The sequence below is a fragment of the Anser cygnoides genome, chromosome 2, assembly GCF_040182565.1.
Source record: "Anser cygnoides isolate HZ-2024a breed goose chromosome 2, Taihu_goose_T2T_genome, whole genome shotgun sequence".
Lineage (NCBI taxonomy): Eukaryota > Metazoa > Chordata > Aves > Anseriformes > Anatidae > Anser > Anser cygnoides.
The window spans coordinates 144,501,248-144,518,936 of NC_089874.1; the positions used below are offsets into that span (position 1 = coordinate 144,501,248).

The window sequence follows — 17,689 nt, forward strand, 5'->3', positions numbered from 1 at the left end:
TCAAGTGAGCTGTTTGTGATGGGATCACCTTACCATTAATAATTTTCTGAGTCATGAAGTTAAATCATAGACATCTTTCTTCATTTCCTTCTCAAAAAGGAGAGACATCTTTTTTCCTCCTTAAAAGGTCTAATCATGATCTCATTAAAAACAATAGCAAAACTTCATCAATTTAATCAAGCAGGTGTTGCTTTTTTTAATTTTTTTTTCCCTGTTAGTGATTGGTGATATCCCCTTTAACAAAGTATTTAACAGATTTTTTTTTGACTGTAAGAATAGATGTCATCTACCTGTTAAAGAGACCCTCAGCTTACTTAAAACCATCTCTTTGAAGATTTATACTTGAAAAATCTTAGCATCTGTTTAAAACGAAACCCTATTTTAGCTAAGTTTTCACAGCTGAATTTTACTGGACTTGTTCTGCCACTATAACTCAGTACTAACTATGTTATCTTCAGATGCAGAAATGTTGTGTCACCGTAGTACAAAGAATTAACCACACAGGAAATGGTACTGCAAAGGGCTTGATATTCAGCAAAGCCTGAGGCCACCACAGGCCTCGTTTTAAACATGGAGTGTTTCCACAATTGCTGGATTGATTCGTGGGCACACACACATATGTACATAATCTAGGGGATGAGGAGCAGAGTGTTCCAAAGTCTGATGGATCCATCCTCTGGGCTTCATTCTACATGCCCCTTTCATTTTAAAATTGTCTTCAGTGTGTTTAATACTCTGTAGCTTTTCCCTCTTCACATCGTCAGTTTTAACCAAGTTTCATTATCCACTCAGAAAACAGAAAGTTCAAGTTTAAAGCCTTACTTTGATCTGAGATGTCATAACATAAACAGATGCAAATACTTCTTTGGTGACCACAGATCTGTCTGTAAATCTCCTGTTGAATCAGAGCTAAAAATAATTATGATCTGTGTTATTTGGCGTAATTCACTTCTTCACTTTTATACTCTGGGAAAACAGAAAAATATTCCTAACTTTAAGGAATTTGTCTTATTAAGATGTGTCATAGCTAGTTCATTATAGACCTCAGTGCTATGGGGTGGCAAGGGGGATTCTAAACTCTGTTTTAAAGTATTTAGAAAGGGTAGAATTTTGTTCTCTGTTTGCTTTTGCTCAACAAGGAAAGAGTATGAGTCACTGTGATAAAGTCTGCCAGGATTAGCCTACTCAATTCACCTCTTTTACAAGGATATTCCTTTAGGTTTCAGAGATGAGGGTACAGCTTAACTATTTTGTTTCACTACTTCCTTCATCCTGGGAGCTGTATCAATTCAGCATTAATACTGTCCTTTCACTACTACATCCCAATGGGCAATGGCAGCAAGAGTTACATGATTAATGGTTTTAGAAATAATTGTTGAAATCCTAAACTACTATTAAAGTAGCCAGCCTAAAATAAGTATATATATGTATATATTACTGTGCAGCAAGATACCTCATAAAATGTGTTGCCAAATGCACAGATTTAACTGTGCCAAACTAAACTGTATACATACTGTTGACTATAGAACATAGACCTTGCCTTTCTATCACTTGTATTAGTCAAGTTCCAGAAGGTTCACCATCTTGTACATAAAAGATACTCCTCTACTGTATAAAAGCTATACAGTGTGCCACAAGATTGTATCTCTTATATAAATGAGAAAGCATAGGAGTATTTTTTGAAATGATTTGTCACAAGAATCCCAGAAATGATAAAGTTCGGATCTACAAGGAGAGCTTTGGGCCAAAGATAAGTACCTAAATTCTTCATACACTGAAAACGGGTCATTATGGTCTTAAGAATGGGGTATGTTGTCACAAACACAGTGAGCAGAAGTTCACTCAAGCCAACTGGCAGAGACTCCTGTACTGTTGAAATCATGTGGCTCTCTGGGATTAGGCTCAAAATACAGTTAGATATTTCCTCTTGGATTAGCCATTAGTTACTTAGGTACAACAAACTGATTATTTCTGGCTTTTATTTTCTTTAAAACATTATCACATGAGAGAGTAGGAAAAGTGACTTCTCTTTCCTTCTCAGTCTAAGGCTTGTTAGGCCTCCAAATTCTCTTTCAGCAGAGAGTTTTCCCCACTAACTATAGACTAGAACACGTCAAATGTGTTCTCTCCCCCTTGTTGAAGCAGAACCACCATGTCACAGCGAGCTCAAGGTTCATGACACTAAAAAGAAAATACCCACATAGGATTGTGGATGTCATGTCATAGTGATATGAAAGTCAGGTGTCCAAGAGTTCATTTCTTTCCCCAAAACTGTTCACAAACTTTGCAAAAATCATTGAATAAATATACAATTCAGCTTCTTCACCCATCAATTAAAAAATTAAATTATAGAGAGGATGCCACTGTATTTCATGCTGAGTTCAAGATTACAGGTAAGTATTAGCTAATCTCTGGAGATGGCTTTGGAATGTATTGCTGAAAACATACTGGTCTGAAAGTTCTCAGTCTGGATGAACTTGTACCAGGTCTCTCACAGACTTGTGAAATGCTTGAATTTAAGTACCTCCATTCCATTGAAATTCCATTATAGACATCAGATTTTTCTGGATCCGTGGCTTAGGGCCATACTCTGTTCCTGTACCTAAAAGCAATGGATTTCTTATTTGAGCACAATTCAAAGTGTGAAGACATTCAGAAAAATACTTCACAAATTTTCAGCATAAATAAACTTTTGGCTTGGAATGCTCTGATTCAAGGATTTCTCACACCCCACATAGGCAATAATTGCAAAGCATTCATCTCTGGCAAGCATATCTTCCAAAGTAATCGGAATAGAAAGCTACACTTACAAGCTGGACATCGCTTTTGATATTTTTTTATTTTTATTTTTTAGAGACAAAGCTAGCTATCTTTACAAAAAGTAAAGGTTTAACTGGATTTGGACCTAAGTGGATTTCATTAAACTGTCTACCTATTACAGAGATGTTCAGACACAACAACCTAAGACAGAAATGCTCACCAAAACCACTTAATATTAAGTCATGGACATATTTAACACTAGAAGAGATTCAGCGCCCACTTTTATGAAAATACTTTATCTATACAAAAGAGGCATTGAAGGGAACAGCAAGACACAGCCAATACAAGCAGGTTTCAAATGAACTGTTTTTTATCAGTCATCACTTAAATGAAATAGATCTTCTTTGCTATCCTTTTTCCAAATAATGTGGTTTCTTATGTGGTGTCCACTTGAAAGTGGTATTATCAGCTCGTCATTTCTTACATGGCTTATGACTGTGGAAACAAAACTGACATCAGAGTCTGGATTTCACATCTAAAATATTTCATTTTGTTTCAGAGAATATTTTACTTTTTTTTTTTTCAAATTTTGTTGCTTACTGTGTAAGAGGGCTATTGTTTCCTGTGATTCAGATAAAGAACAGGGGAAACAAAAATATCAAGCTCTCGGATTTCAAGAATGCAATTAAAGTTTTCACCTTCAGCAGTGACAGCAGGATTACTGCTGAATATGCTCATCTAAGCAGGTCTTTGAAGCATGGCTGATATGTTTTGGTGGTACAGGAACAAATCATCAAGTAACACATGAGAATCACTGAGCTCTCTGAATTTTCTGTCAAGAATTAGGGACAGAATTGATAAACTGTGGAGATGCAGATTTCAAAAAGCTCCACCTCCTTCTAACAAATACATACTTTTCATAGATTAGTTTTGCTTAGCCTATAAGCAACTGCTGATTTTTACCTTCTACAAGGCAACAAATACGGTTCCAAAAATCTATGAAGGATCAAATCAGTTTTGATAATTCACATCTTTCTTGTTCTTGTTCTTGTTCTTGTTCTTGTTCTTGTTCTTGTTCTTTTGTTCTTGTTCTTGTTCTTGTTCTTTTCTTCTTCTTCTTCTTCTTCTTCTTCTTCTTCTTCTTCTTCTTCTTCTTCTTCTTCTTCTTCTTCTTCTTCTTCTTCTTCTTCTTCCTCTTCTTCTTCTTCTTCTTAGTTTTCTTTATATTTTTAATTATTTTTAATTTTATTTCTGTGTAATTTATATATGACAGAGAATCACCAGTCATTAAATCAACTCTGGAAAATTGCATTCAATTTCCCCTACCTTTCCTTTTCTCCCTCCCCATTCCCCTTGCTTTTCTCACTCCCTTCTCTCTTTCCCCTTCCCTTCATAATATAAAACAGGCTAGATACTTCTTCTCCTTTCTTTCCTTCCAGATGAAGATACTCCCAGGACTACCAACTTGGTTCAGTTATCAGAGAATGATGTAAATGTATTGGTTGGTCTATTTTAGTACAAGAACAATTTGAAGAACAAACAAAAAACAAACAAACAAAACCAAACCAAACCTTCAGACAAAATATTTGTTAGGCTGCAGGGAAAAAAAAAAGGTTGAAAATTCAGAGCTGGCATGATCAAATCAGATCCCTCAACCTGACACCAAATGTATAAATAAGACATTGCAAATGTATCATTCATTACCCTATTCTTTACTGTCAGCATCTTTCATGTAAAAGTTTTATGTACTAACTTCTTAACCTGTTTTTCCTTGTGGACTTCAGAGTATTCATCTTACTCATTTATTCATTCCTTTAGGAAGATGTGATCAGAAATATGGTAAATTTCTGTCTTTCACCAAAATTTCAGGTTGCCTAGGAGTTTTAAATGATAAGGGATGCTATAAAATGCTGTTACTTGGCCTTTTAGGGATTTAGGGATGTTTACAACCCTGTCCTCAGGCTCTGAATGCAAATGGACTTACTCATCACTTGGTGGTTTTATCTACAACAGATCCTGGAGCAGCTCAGGCACTTCAGTGAATGTGGCTTTGGCAGAGTTTTGGTTTAAGAAGTGTGATTCAATATATGACATTCAAGATATCTTCAACAATTTATTTGAAAGAGGGCAAAGGCTTTGACAAGCTGATGTGGGGGTTGTTTTTCCTCTGCTCTTGGATGCCAAAAACTTACAATGACTGAATTTTCAAGATAAATACTGTTGTAGAATTTGCACACAAAAAAAGAGGTGTCCAAAGTTTTTGATTCCTTTACTATTATGCAGTCTCTCTGATGAAACTAATTCTGCATAGCTTGTGTTATATACAGCATAGAATTTCTATTCCTGCCACGTTTCCTTTCTTTTCTTTCCTTATCATATTATATTTAAAGCTTTTCTTTTCTCTGTAGCTAATTATATATCCTATGTCTATGTGTTTAAGCAAAAACATTTAGTAATATCTTTCAGCACTGCTTCATGTCTTTTTTTCATGGGGATCTCCTGTCCCTGTCTTAGCGAAAACACAGTTTATTTCTTTACAAAGCAGCTTACTTTAAAGCTGTGAAAACAAGAAGGAGATTGTATTTAATGGATGAATAAATTAAGTTGGAAGCTTTTACTGAAATGCGTAGCCACAGAATATATTGTCATTACTGTATCTGCCTCCTGGAGATCATTTGGATTAGCTGTTTGCTATATGAATTAATTACTTAAAAAAATAACTATTTTCCCATCTGTGCATAAAGTCCTACAGCGCAAGTAACATTACAACCAATTGAAATGATATAGTTAGTATCCATATGTCACATAAACAATTCCTACTGATGTTAGCAGAAACACTGCAGTTGTATGAAAAGAGGCTAATATATGAACACTGAATTCTGGGGTAAGGAAAAAGTAATAATAATTACAATGGAAGAATGAAACTACAAGCCTGATTCTGCTTCCTTGCAATCATTTGGATTTTTATGACTTCTTACTAGCTTATGTCCCTAAAATTTAAATTGGAAGAACTAAAGGGGTAGTTTAATTCAGAGGAAAAAAACATGACCTTCAAAAACATGCCACAGATGAATAAGAAACTTTTTAAATATCTTATTTCGGTGTTCAACCTTAATTTCTTCACATGGTGTTTTTATGCAAATCAACATTTTATTCTTTTAAAGACTTATAGTCAAATTCTGATTAAACATGCCTTGCAAGTTGCATGCTTGTTGCATAGGATTAGAGACTGGCTCAACAAGATGTCTTCCATCATCTGTTCAATTAAAAAGATCCAGTGGGGAGATCTGAGGATAATTTTGTGAAACAAGTTGGCATTTCAGTAACATTTTCTATTGCTTCATTGCCTTGAGGAAAAAAAAAAAAAAAGTGATTGAAAGGAGAAGATAAGAAAACATATGGTGAAACTTCAGCACTGGCAATAATTAAAATATCTTCTGAAGAAATTAATAAAAGCAAGAACATAAAGACATAAAAGTTACATTTATGCCACAGGTTTATCTTGTCCTAAATCCCGCTTCTGACAATGGTCAGTAGTAGAAGCCCTATAAGATCGGAGTCTGTAAAAGTTCTCCAGTCTATTCTCCAAGATATCCACAGCTTGGGACTTGAGGTAAGTTTATATCTAGAAAATTGTACTTTAGAGTTACCACTGGACCCAACCCTCATGCATTTATCATTAAAAACAAACAAACAAACAAACAAAACACCCAATTTAAATGTTTGGCTTCCACAACATCCTGTGGCAATGAGTTCCATAATTTTATTATACATCATGAGAAAAACTTCTTCCTTTCGTTTGTTTGTCCCCAAGGGAAACAGGAGCAACTGAAAAGGCACTGTATTAAAGGCACTGTATTTACCCATTAATGGTAAATTACACTAGAAGACTTTTATTACACTTATTTTTTGCACTTGCAGAGCTGCATAAACATAATGGTTCTGACCACAACTTTGCAGCAAGGACGGTAAGGGGGTGGTTACAGTACAGTCTGAAGACTGAGCTGAATTTTCGCAATGGAGGGAAAGCAGAGAAGTCTGTGCTTGTAATGTGTCTTACGGCTTCTCCTCTTGTCAATATCCTCTTTTCATTTCTGGATATCTGTGCACCACAAACCAATGCCAGATGTTTATCCACATGTATTCAGTGAGAAATTTAAGTAATTGAAAAAAAAGATGTATCTCATGTACATTCCACTGAAGAGCTCCAGCCTGATATTGAAATACATGAACAGGAAATTATATGGATCCTAGATGCAGACCAGAATACAGCCTGTGGTGTAGCAAGCAGCATGCTTTCATACACTGTGGTTTGTCCTTTTTGAAGTGGTCATGTAATGAGCTGAAAATATCCACATGTTTAGATAGTAAACATGCATGTAAGACTGCTGGTAGTGAATTTCTTCTTTGAAGAGTGTGAGTTGCTAAATGGACAGCTACTGCCTGACACCCTCACACCTTCCCTTTCTAGAAACAACACCCAAACAACAATGCTTCTCCTCAAACTTATTCCAACATTTCTATTTACCAAATACAAAACAAATGTGCTGTACTTACTTTTTCAATGCCTGAATGATTAAATCTTCACACTATAAAACTACTAACCACAGAATTTTAAAATTGGCATTACTTAATTAGTTAAGTGTTTTCAGACAGAAAACAGGTCTTCATAGCCAAAGTTGAAGGAATTAAGGCAGTGGCGGTACTTTGAAATGTAAGCTATATTCTGTAAGCTTTGATTTTCTATAAAAATAACAGTCTTTCATCAAACTAGTGCCTTTATGGGGCAGATTTTCAAGGCTTTTCCTAGGCTTGGAAGGGAAGACTAGAGTACACTGTATCAGGTAGAAAATTCTGGTTTTACAGCTTTTGGCTGCATGTAAAGATTCTGTTAAGTAATAGATAAAATATGAGTATTGCAAGTAATTGATGGAGAGAGGGAGATAGAAATATTGCTCCGAGTTTCCAATCAATTGCTGTTGCTTAGACCCATTCTAGGAACCTGAGGGCCTGGAAAGCATAAAATAATAGGAAGCAATTGCAGCTGAAAATCTCTGGTGTTTAGGAATGCACATTAGGCAGTTTCACATTATCATTCTTTTATTTTTTGCATTACTTCATGTAGTTCAAATCACCTCTGTATTCCAGTATCCTAGCTTCTGTAGAAACATGTTTTACCAGAAAAGCCCTCTTCTACATAACTGGCAGAGAGTAAAAGAAGAAGGAGGTAACAGACATAGACTTGTTACATGGACTTGTTATCATATCCGTGTTTGTTTATTAGTAGTATTTGACAAACAGTGGTATAATAATGATAGCAACAATTTATGTAAACTACTTGTCAAATCAGAGAAAAATTTTCCATAGTCTTGACAACTGAAAGGAATCCACGGAAGATGTTTGTAAGGAACTTAAATATAGTTCAGTATACTAGAACACCAAGAAGTAAGGGATGATAAAAGTTTCTGCACTCAAGTTTCTTACTCCTTATTCTATAATTCTATACAGTCTTTCTACAAACTGTTATCATGCAATCTGTCTATATACAAATATAACTCTTTTGGGATAATGCCCCTGAATTAATTATTATGCATGAAAGTAAACAAAACAAACAAACGAACAAAATCTCTCCTTCTAATTCAAAAAGATAATTCACTAATATGACTGACCAAATACAAGGTCTTATGAAAGACAACAATCTCACACCAAACATGACTATGACTCTCAAATCTGAATAAAAAAATGAAAGTTTGGTCCTTGCAGAGACAAGGAGGTATTTGCTACTTAGAAAAAACAAGTGATCATAGAATCATAGCATCATGAACTATCAAGTTGGAAAAAAACCATGAGGATCACCGAGTCCAATTCCTAACTCCACGCAGGGCAACCTAAGAGTTAAACCATATACCTAAGAGCATTGTCCAAATATGTCTTGAACATGAAAAAGAAGCCTCCAAGAAAGTGAAGGAAATCTTTTTTCAGTTGAGAAAATTTGTGAGGCTAATTCTTTTATTTAAAAACGGAGGAAATGATTTTGAAAGCAAGGGATAAAAGCCTGTACTTCACAGAAGACTTCAAGAGCACCATGCTGCAAAAGTCTTGCATAACCAGTGCACAGTAAGTATTCAAAGGATAAGCTCCTGAAGGACCCCTGCAATGTAAAGTTCTCAGGGGTTTCCAGCAGAGGCCCCCTCCAGCTGGTATTGCTTCAGATAGATAAAGACATGCTATGACTACCATCTTTTGGGAAGCTGAGAGCAAGTCACACAAGTACATGGAGAAAGCCCTAACCTACACATCCTTAAAACATACTGATCACTGTAACTTCTTTTCAATTCACTTATGTATTAAAAAAAATAAAATAAAAATAAAAAAACTTGTATAACTGTATTATCTGTTTTGAATACTGTGACTTTATTTATCTGTTACCTTAATCTAACTTAAAGTATTATATTAAGGTAACTGTATAACAGAAGTCTCTTTAGGAGGTGTGGAAAATTTATAAACTCGGGAAATGGGACACCTTCTAACTGCCCTATCTCTATAGTATTTCCTCTGCTGTATTCAAAAAAAAAAATAATAGAGGACATCTGAGCTTCATAAGCCAGTGGCAAGTTCCCATTAGAGTTAAGAGAGGTATCTTCGCATGCAGCAGGATGTTGGGATATATGCTTGAACTCTAAAGGTCAAAAGAAACACTTGACATGACCTCTGCAAAGAGCACAGATCTAGATACTGTTCAGACCATCTGTCCTATGCTGATGTCTGTAAAGGCAGGCTTATAGTATAGCTGATCTACATTGCACTTCACAGACCCCTTCTCTCCACACTGTATGTGTGATGTTTCTGCACTCCTAATATATCCATCCATACAGCTCAAGTGCCTGGAGCTGGACAGTACACATGGTGTATTTGTTTCCCTTGGCCATTCTGGATGTCCTATCAAGTAATAACTGAGCTGGGATGATTACAGCTGTTTTTGGCTTGCTTTGCTAACCCTTTTATCATTTTAAATAGATGTGATTTTAACTAGCTTCTAATTTAAGCTGTTTGAAAATGCGATCATGTGGTGTTAAGTTTGACATGGGCTGCCTATGTCAATAGCAGTTACTGCGTGACAGTGTTTGGCACACTGACCCTTGGAAGGAAACTAGAAAATAGCTTTTGATTATCTGAAATAAGCAGGCATAATGGAAACAGTCATTTTATAGTACCAAGCTGAATAGACGCAGAACAAATTAGAAACTCCCGTGGTCTAAACCTTACTGTGCCACTGTCTCCATTTGGCACCTCCAAGCTCTAGCTTCCTTTAGGAGAATGGGGATTAGCTCATGTTTACATCTGAAGAAAATAAATCCTTGTCTCTAAGTGTTCCCAATACGTCTTTTTTATTCAACTTACTTATTTGGGACTGGGAATACTTTTGTTAAAACCAGCAACAATGAAGTAAGTATCAAGTAGAACCAGTCTGTAAAAAAAAAAAACATGTTATAGAAGACCAGCTTTATGCACCAAAGCTCTTAGAACTCAATAAATCAAGAAAACAAAAAATATTTTTAGATTAATCACGTCTTGAAAAAAAAATCAAACCACAGCCTAGGGTATTTGGTCATTTGCAAAGATATTCTAAAACCAGTCATAGAGTGTGTTTCAACTTAAGGCAATTACATTTTTGTAACTACTGAAGGATGGCAAATAAAATCAACTTTTAGGCATATTTCTTATTCAGCTTGGTCTGTTGCTTGGTCCTTCTGTTTTATGTAAAGTTTAAATTAGTTTTTGTTGAAAATGCAAATTGGTAGTTGAAATTAAGCAAAAGAGGTGTGTTTTTGTTGTTGTTGTTTTGATTTGTTTTGTTTTGTTTTCCCTATACTCTCTAGTATAATTAAGTCAGAAAAAATACAAGCTCTGTGTATTTGCCAGTTTCTGAATAAATGCAGTAGGCTGCAGCTGGTATACTTTAGCTTAAACTCCATGCTATTGGTATGCTCCAAGTACATTGCTGCAGTGTGTCCACATTAGTGTGGAGATACTCAGTTCAACATCCAGATAAATTTACCTGTAAATATAAACAGAAACATTTGCCTTAACCACAGTTATCTAAGCAAAGGCAGTGGCACATTCTTGAGCATCTATGTACATTTTAACCATCAAATACTACTTTGGTCCCAGTACCAAAGTAGTCTGAGAATAGAGGAGGGTTAAGGATTCCGTAGCATCTGCTTGGACTTAAGTGTTTAAACGCCACCTGGGTTGCACTCAAAGTGTTTAAATCCTGTTATGGGTCTGCCTGAAATATTTGAGAATTCCAGTCTAACTTTCTGTACAGGCAGCAATATTCATATGGTTACAAAGCACTACGTTATAAAAAGCTAACATAAAGTAGATAGGGCATTATTTCTCTTGAATAAAGGTATTGTATTTTACTAATAAAATACTTGAAATATGCAAACTGCTGTTTTTGTTTGTCTGTATCATCACATTACAAATAAATTTCCAAATATATCTGACTTCTATATATCAGAATATTTCATTATCCAACTCAGCTAAGTGAAGCAAGTTCAATATTCTCTAGAAAAGTATCTGTACTTGGAAAATGCTACCTGAAAGGACTTGTTATTTTAATAATCACTGGTAACTTTAAATAAGTTTTAAATCTTTCAACTGCTACACTACAATTTCTTTTATAGATGCTTGTTTGACAGATGATTGCAAAACCTTGTGTAAACTAGCTAAAAACAAACAAACAAACCAACAACAACAACAAAAACAAAACCAGGTTGCTGGTTCCATTAAAAATTCACTTGCAAAATGTAATGATGTACAAAGCACCTAAAGCTACTCAAGTCTGAAAATAACCACATCCAGCTTCATATTTTGTTAACAACATCAGGAATGCTGTTTACTTCCCTCTGCATTATATATGTTACACAGCATCAGCATTTGGAGGAAGGCAATTTAACATGCAACCGATATCACAAAACTCAAAAGATATTTGCATATGCATAGATTAATAGCATCATGCAACAGGTATGCATCATGCTAAACCTATTTTCCATTTTACATCATATATATCATTCACATATACGTATAATATGTCCACATACACAACACTTTCTACAGTTACTATGAGCAGTGACTTGTCACTTAGCTATTTGTTTTCTAAAGTTTTAAAGGAAACATAATTGTGTGCTCTGTGCTTTCCTAGCAAAGTTGATAAAAATGCATTGAAATAATAATGATCCATTATACCACATTGTGAAGAATGTAGGGACATTGTCAAAGTATGCAGGGATGCAACGAGGAAGGCCAAGGCCCATTTAGAATTAAATCTGGCAAGGGATTTCAAGGACATCAAGAAAGGCTTCTTCAAATACATCAATAGCAAAAAGAAGACTAGGGAAAATGTGTGCCCATTGCTCAATAGGGTGGGTGCCCTAGTGATGAAGGATACAGAGAAGGCAGTTACTGAATGCCTTCTTCGCTTCAGTCTTCACTGCTAAGACTAGCAGTCAGGAATCTCAGACCCTAGAGACATGAGGGGAAGTCTGGAGAAAGGACTTTCCCTTTGTTGAGGAGGATCAGGTTAGAGATCACATAAACAAACCTGACACCCACAAATCCATGGGCTCTGATGAGATGTACCCATGAGAGCTGAGGGAGATGGCCAGTGTTATTGCTAGGCCACTCTTTGTCATCTTTGAAAGGTCACAGAAAGTAGGAGAGGTGCCTGAGGACTGAAAGAAAGCCAGTGTCACTCCAGTCTTCAAAAAGGGCAAGAAGGAGGACCCAGGAAACTACAGGCCAGTCAGCCTCACGTCCATCCCTGTAAAGGTGATGGAACAGTTCATCCTCCTGTCTGGATGCCTACCTGGGCAACCTGCTCTAGGGAACCTGCTTTGGCACGGGGGTTGGACCACATGATCTCTTGAGGTCCCTTCCAACCCCTACAGTTCTGTGATTCTGTGATCCTGGATGTCATCTCTAAGCATGTGGAGGAAAAGAAGGTGATCAGGAGTGGTCAGCATGGATTCACCAAGGGGAATTCATGTTTAATCAAATCTTAAAGCCTTCTATGATAGAATGACTGGCTGGGTAGATGATGGGAAAATAGTGGATGTTGTTTACCTTGACTTCAGCAAGGCTTTCAGTGCTGTCTCCCATAACATCCTCATAGGCAAGCTCAGAAAGTGTGGGTTAGATGAGTGAACAGTGAGGTGGATTGAGACCTGGATAGATGGCAGAGCTCAGGGTTGTGCTCAGTGGTGTGCAGTCTGGTTGGAGTCATGTAGCTAGTGGTATCCCCCAGGGGTCAGTACTGGGCCCAGTCTTGTTCAATTTACTTATCAATGACCTGGACGATGGAACAGAGTGTACCCTCAGCAAGTTTGCTGATGTCACAAAACTGGGAGGAGTGGCTGATACACCAGAAAGCTGTGCTGCCATTCAGAGAGACCTGGACAGGCTGGAGAGTTGGGCAGAGAGGAATCTCATGAAGTTCAACAAAGGCAAGCACAGGGTCCTGCACCTAGTGAGGAATAACACCAAGCACCAGTACAAGCTGGGGGCTGAATTGCCGTAGTGCAGCTCTGCAGAGAGGAACCTGGGAGTCCTGGTGGACAAGTTAACCAGGAGCCTTGTGGCCAAGAAGGCCAATTGTATCTTGAGGTGCATTAGGGAGAGCATTGCCAGCAGGCTGAGGGAGGTGATCCTGCCCCTCTGCTCAGCCCTGGTGAGGCCACACCCGGAGCATTGTGTGCAGTTCTGGGCTCCCCAGTACAGGCGGGACATGGAGCTACTGGAGCGAGTCCAGAGGCGGGCTACTAAGATGACCAGGGGACTGGATCATCTGTTATACAAGGAGAGGCTGAGAGAGCTGGGTCTGTTTAGCCTAGAGAAAACTGAAAGAGGACTTTATCAATGTATATTCAAGAGGATGGGGTGAAACTCTTTTCAGTTGTGCCCAGTGACAGCACAAGAGACAACGGGCACAAGCTGAAACACAGGAAGTTCCATCTGAATATGAGAAAATGCTTCTTTACTGTGAGGGTGACAGAGCACTGGAACAGGTTGCCTGGAGAGGCTGTAGAGGCTCCTTCTCTGGAGATATTCAAAACCCGCCTGGATGCCATTCTGTGCAATGTCCTCTAGGTGACACTGCTTGAGAGAGGGTTTGGATTAGATGGTCTCCAGAAGTCCCTTTGAACCTCAACCACTCCATGGTTATGTGATCTTTGTAAATCTAACCATCTAACCATATAAATCTAACCATGTGTGTGGTTCTTTTTTTGGAAAGTGGAAGCATATGATTTTATTTATTTAACAACATTTGCTTTCATATTATATTTATTAAACAGTTTCAGTCAAGCTATACCCTGTTATTTAAATAAAAGTGTATCGAAACCTCCTTATGTTTGTTTAGGCCCAAGTGGATCTATCAGATCTACTCTTATGCCACCAGCTTAGCAACTTCAAACTATGACGCCATTCTTTTCATATTTCAACTTCTTTATATTGTATCTATATATGCAACACCTTTTGACAGTAAGAAAATACCATTATTCTCATTTTGCAGAGGAGAAAATCAAATCTTTACATCTCTGGTTCATATAGTAAGTCAGTTAAATAAATGCACCCTATCTGGTAAATGTGCCCTCTCTGGTTTATCATATGCATCTAAGACAGGTCCACCCTTTCAGACTGTAGAGATGACAGCAGTAAGTTAATGGCCAAATATTGATGAGGGTACACTACTAATGTGCCAATCTGAATATGATCCCTACATAGAAAGCAGGTAGTATTAGCACAACAGCTGACAGAGAAATCTGGCTGGTGCACTGGGTTGACGAAATATATTCTTTCACCACTTGTCAGTTCTATAAATTCAATTAAAAAATAAATAAATCTGGATGCATTGCACTGTTTCACGAGTATAATAGTAATAGGCTCAAACAACTGGACTCCAAACTCCCAAATGGCACTGACTTATCTCACATTTTGCCATAAGATTCAAACTATCTCGACAACTAAAAATAAATGTTGTTAAAATAATGCTGGCATTAAAATAGAAGAAACAAACACAGAGACATAGGAAATGAGTATCTGAGGGTGAGGGAGACTCATAGCTTCATACTATAAATATGTTGCAGAGAGATGAACAGTCAGAAATAAAAGATAGGTTAACTAAGACAGACAGCCCAAGACATTTCTAATCCCTACATGAATCCACAATGCTTGACTGAGTTTTGCTCCTAGTCTGCACAGCGTAACGCAGCTCGTGGAGTGTTGAAACACCATAACATAAACAGAGAGTTCATAAACTTAACAAAGTCAATCTATTAAAGAAATGTTAAATGCATTTCTGTAACACTTTAGATGTTGTAACAAGCTAAACACTAAAAATATGATCCACTAAATATCTTTTGGTATCAGATTCATTACAATTTACACACATGTTTGATAAACATGTATAGAAAATTACAGAAAAGAAATTTCAGACCTATTTTATCTATTTGATTGAGCTTAAATGGTAAGCACAGTAAGATTTATAACAACAACAACAAAAGTTGTTTTGGCCACTTCAAAAGACACATACTAACCTCTGAGGCTTAGAAAAACTCTGATTAACATAACAAATCATTAAAAGGTGGGATAACACAGAGTTATTTTTAAAACATTTTCTGAAGCTCAGCAGATGCAAATGCATATTAATGTATATATAAATTTATATAAAATACATATATGGATAAAAATCATCAGCTACATGTATTTTTTAAATACCCTGGGCACTTTAAATATTCACCAGCTTTACTCCTTCAGTATCTGAGGAAGACATATTGTTAACTTCTAATTAGTCTGACTGAATCAGCATTGGCAAGCAGTGTTGCAGGTCGGCAGTTTTGGCATTAGAGCTCATTCATGGTTTGCTGAGCCTTTCAGCATTTGCTCAGACAAAATTCCCTGCTAGTGCTGATGCATCCATGTCTGAAGGAGGTTTGGTACACAAACTTTGAGAAATGTAGAAATATTAACTAAGAAAAACCTGCCTGAAGATGAAGATACCTGCTTTTCTTTGAACTGTCCTTTGAGGTGTGTTGGGAGGGACTGCTGTAAAACCCCGCTGGAGGAACAGGAGCCATGGACCTCTAGGAGGTCCCCAGCATCCTGAGGAAGTGCTTCTGTAGTGCCATGTGCTAGTGTGCAGCACACAATTGTCTCCAGTGACTTTCACTCTCAGTGAGAAGAAAAAGTTTGGGTCATGTTACTGACTCTCAACTGTAAATATAGTGCCCACAGGAACTTGGAGGGCCATAATGCTTCATTCGTGCTGCTGTGATAGGCAAAGGATGGGAAGGGGAAGCCTTCTGACCCCCGAACTGCATGCATATGCAGAAATTGCGAGGGTCAAATCCTTACAAAAATTCTGCTCTCACTGGAATGTAAATAAAGAATATCACACACTCTCTGCACTGCTCTCCTGAATAATGTGTCTGGTCCCCTATAGACCATACACATACAGCAAAACTATCATTAATTTAAAAAACAAACAACAAACAAACAAAAAAAAAATGTAAAATGCATGTCTCAGGTAGTCCAGACGAGGAGTAAGACACCTGAAGAGCACCCTACAGAGTAGGATTATTGCAAGTGCACTTGCCAAAATGAGGAGCAGTCTGAGGCTGGGGGTGAGATTTATGAAAAAAAATAATAAAAAAAAAATTGTACTCTGCAACTCCCCCGAGAAAGGGGAATTTGAGGTGAAACAGCAAGGTGTAGATAAAGATCCATGTATCATGAAAATTCCTCCCCTTCTGTGGAAGATATAAAATGCCATCCTGGCAGAGCTATCCTGGGGTCAGGGAGCTGAGGTTTCCCACTCAAATACATCTGTCTAACATCCAAGCCAGTTACTAAGGCTGGCCACTGAGCAGATGTGGGCTCCCTGTAGCGCAATCCTTCATCCTTTGCTCAGCCAAAACACCCTTTTTACTTCCACTGGCAATTCTGCTTAGGTAAATATATAAGGTCAGTCCTGAAAGCAATAAATAGCCAGGCACTCTAGACACTCTGAATCACTATGGCATTCAATTTAGTGCATCCAGATGACATAGCAACCTTCCATAGAGTGGCCAAATGGTGACCATTTTTGGCTGAAATGCTAATAGCTATCTTAAAGTGATCTTTACTTGTTTCCATAGCAATATGCCACTGAAGAAAAGGTGGATTGACAAGTAGAAATATGCAAATTGTTTATTCAGTTCACTGATGCTGTTTTGCATATTCTTTCATTCAATCCATTTAATTTTGCCTCTGTGCAGCCATTGGGGCGTGTGGAAAGGTAAACACTAAAGTCTTTATTCTTCTGGTAGCTGACAGCTTCTCTCCTTGGGGAAAGAAAAAAAAAATGTCTTTTTTTTTCTCCTCTTGTCAAATAACAATAGAGGTTGCATTAGTCACAGCAAGTATGGAAATCTGCCAGGAAAAGAAAATAAGTAGTACCCCTGTAGAAACCTAATAAAAATGTCCATTAGGCTTTTGGAAATGACCCTTAACTACCAGCAAAAGCTTAATGAAATTGGCAAAACAAAAAAAGCAAAGTCTTGCTTTGCTTTACATCTCTCAAATGACCCACAAACCTTGTTAAAATGGATCAGCAGTGGCAAATATAGACTCTGCCAAAGTTCTTTGGCAACATGTCACAAAAATCTGAGAGAGAACAAGTTTGCATAGAAGCAACAAGCTTGCTGGTAAGGTTACCTGCTGTCAACATCTCTCACACTACAAACAGAAAAGTTCCCATTGACTTATTTCCTTAATGAGTTATCCTATTGAATTTATTTAATCCCGAGTCCATGGGATCAGATCCTGCAGTTCTTTATTTAGATTAAATCCAGAATAAATTGATGGAAGGTAATGGTACCTGAGTAAG

The 17,689-nt window shown here is 37.2% G+C and overlaps 1 protein-coding gene across 4 annotated transcripts in view; it reads right to left on the reverse strand.

The window, feature by feature from the left end:
• Positions 1-17,689, reverse strand: part of ANGPT1 (angiopoietin 1) — a 184,405-nt gene that overhangs the window by 117,225 nt on the left and 49,491 nt on the right. The window contains exons 1-2 of one of the 4 annotated variants that reach the window (XM_066990655.1): positions 12,889-13,102; positions 10,162-10,228 (exon numbers count right to left, since the gene is read on the reverse strand). The exons of the other annotated variants lie outside the window; for them this stretch is intronic. The gene's annotated coding sequence lies outside the window, so the exon portion shown is untranslated. Of the gene's footprint in view, positions 1-10,161; positions 10,229-12,888; positions 13,103-17,689 lie in introns of those variants that run through there. 4 annotated transcript variants of the gene reach the window in all.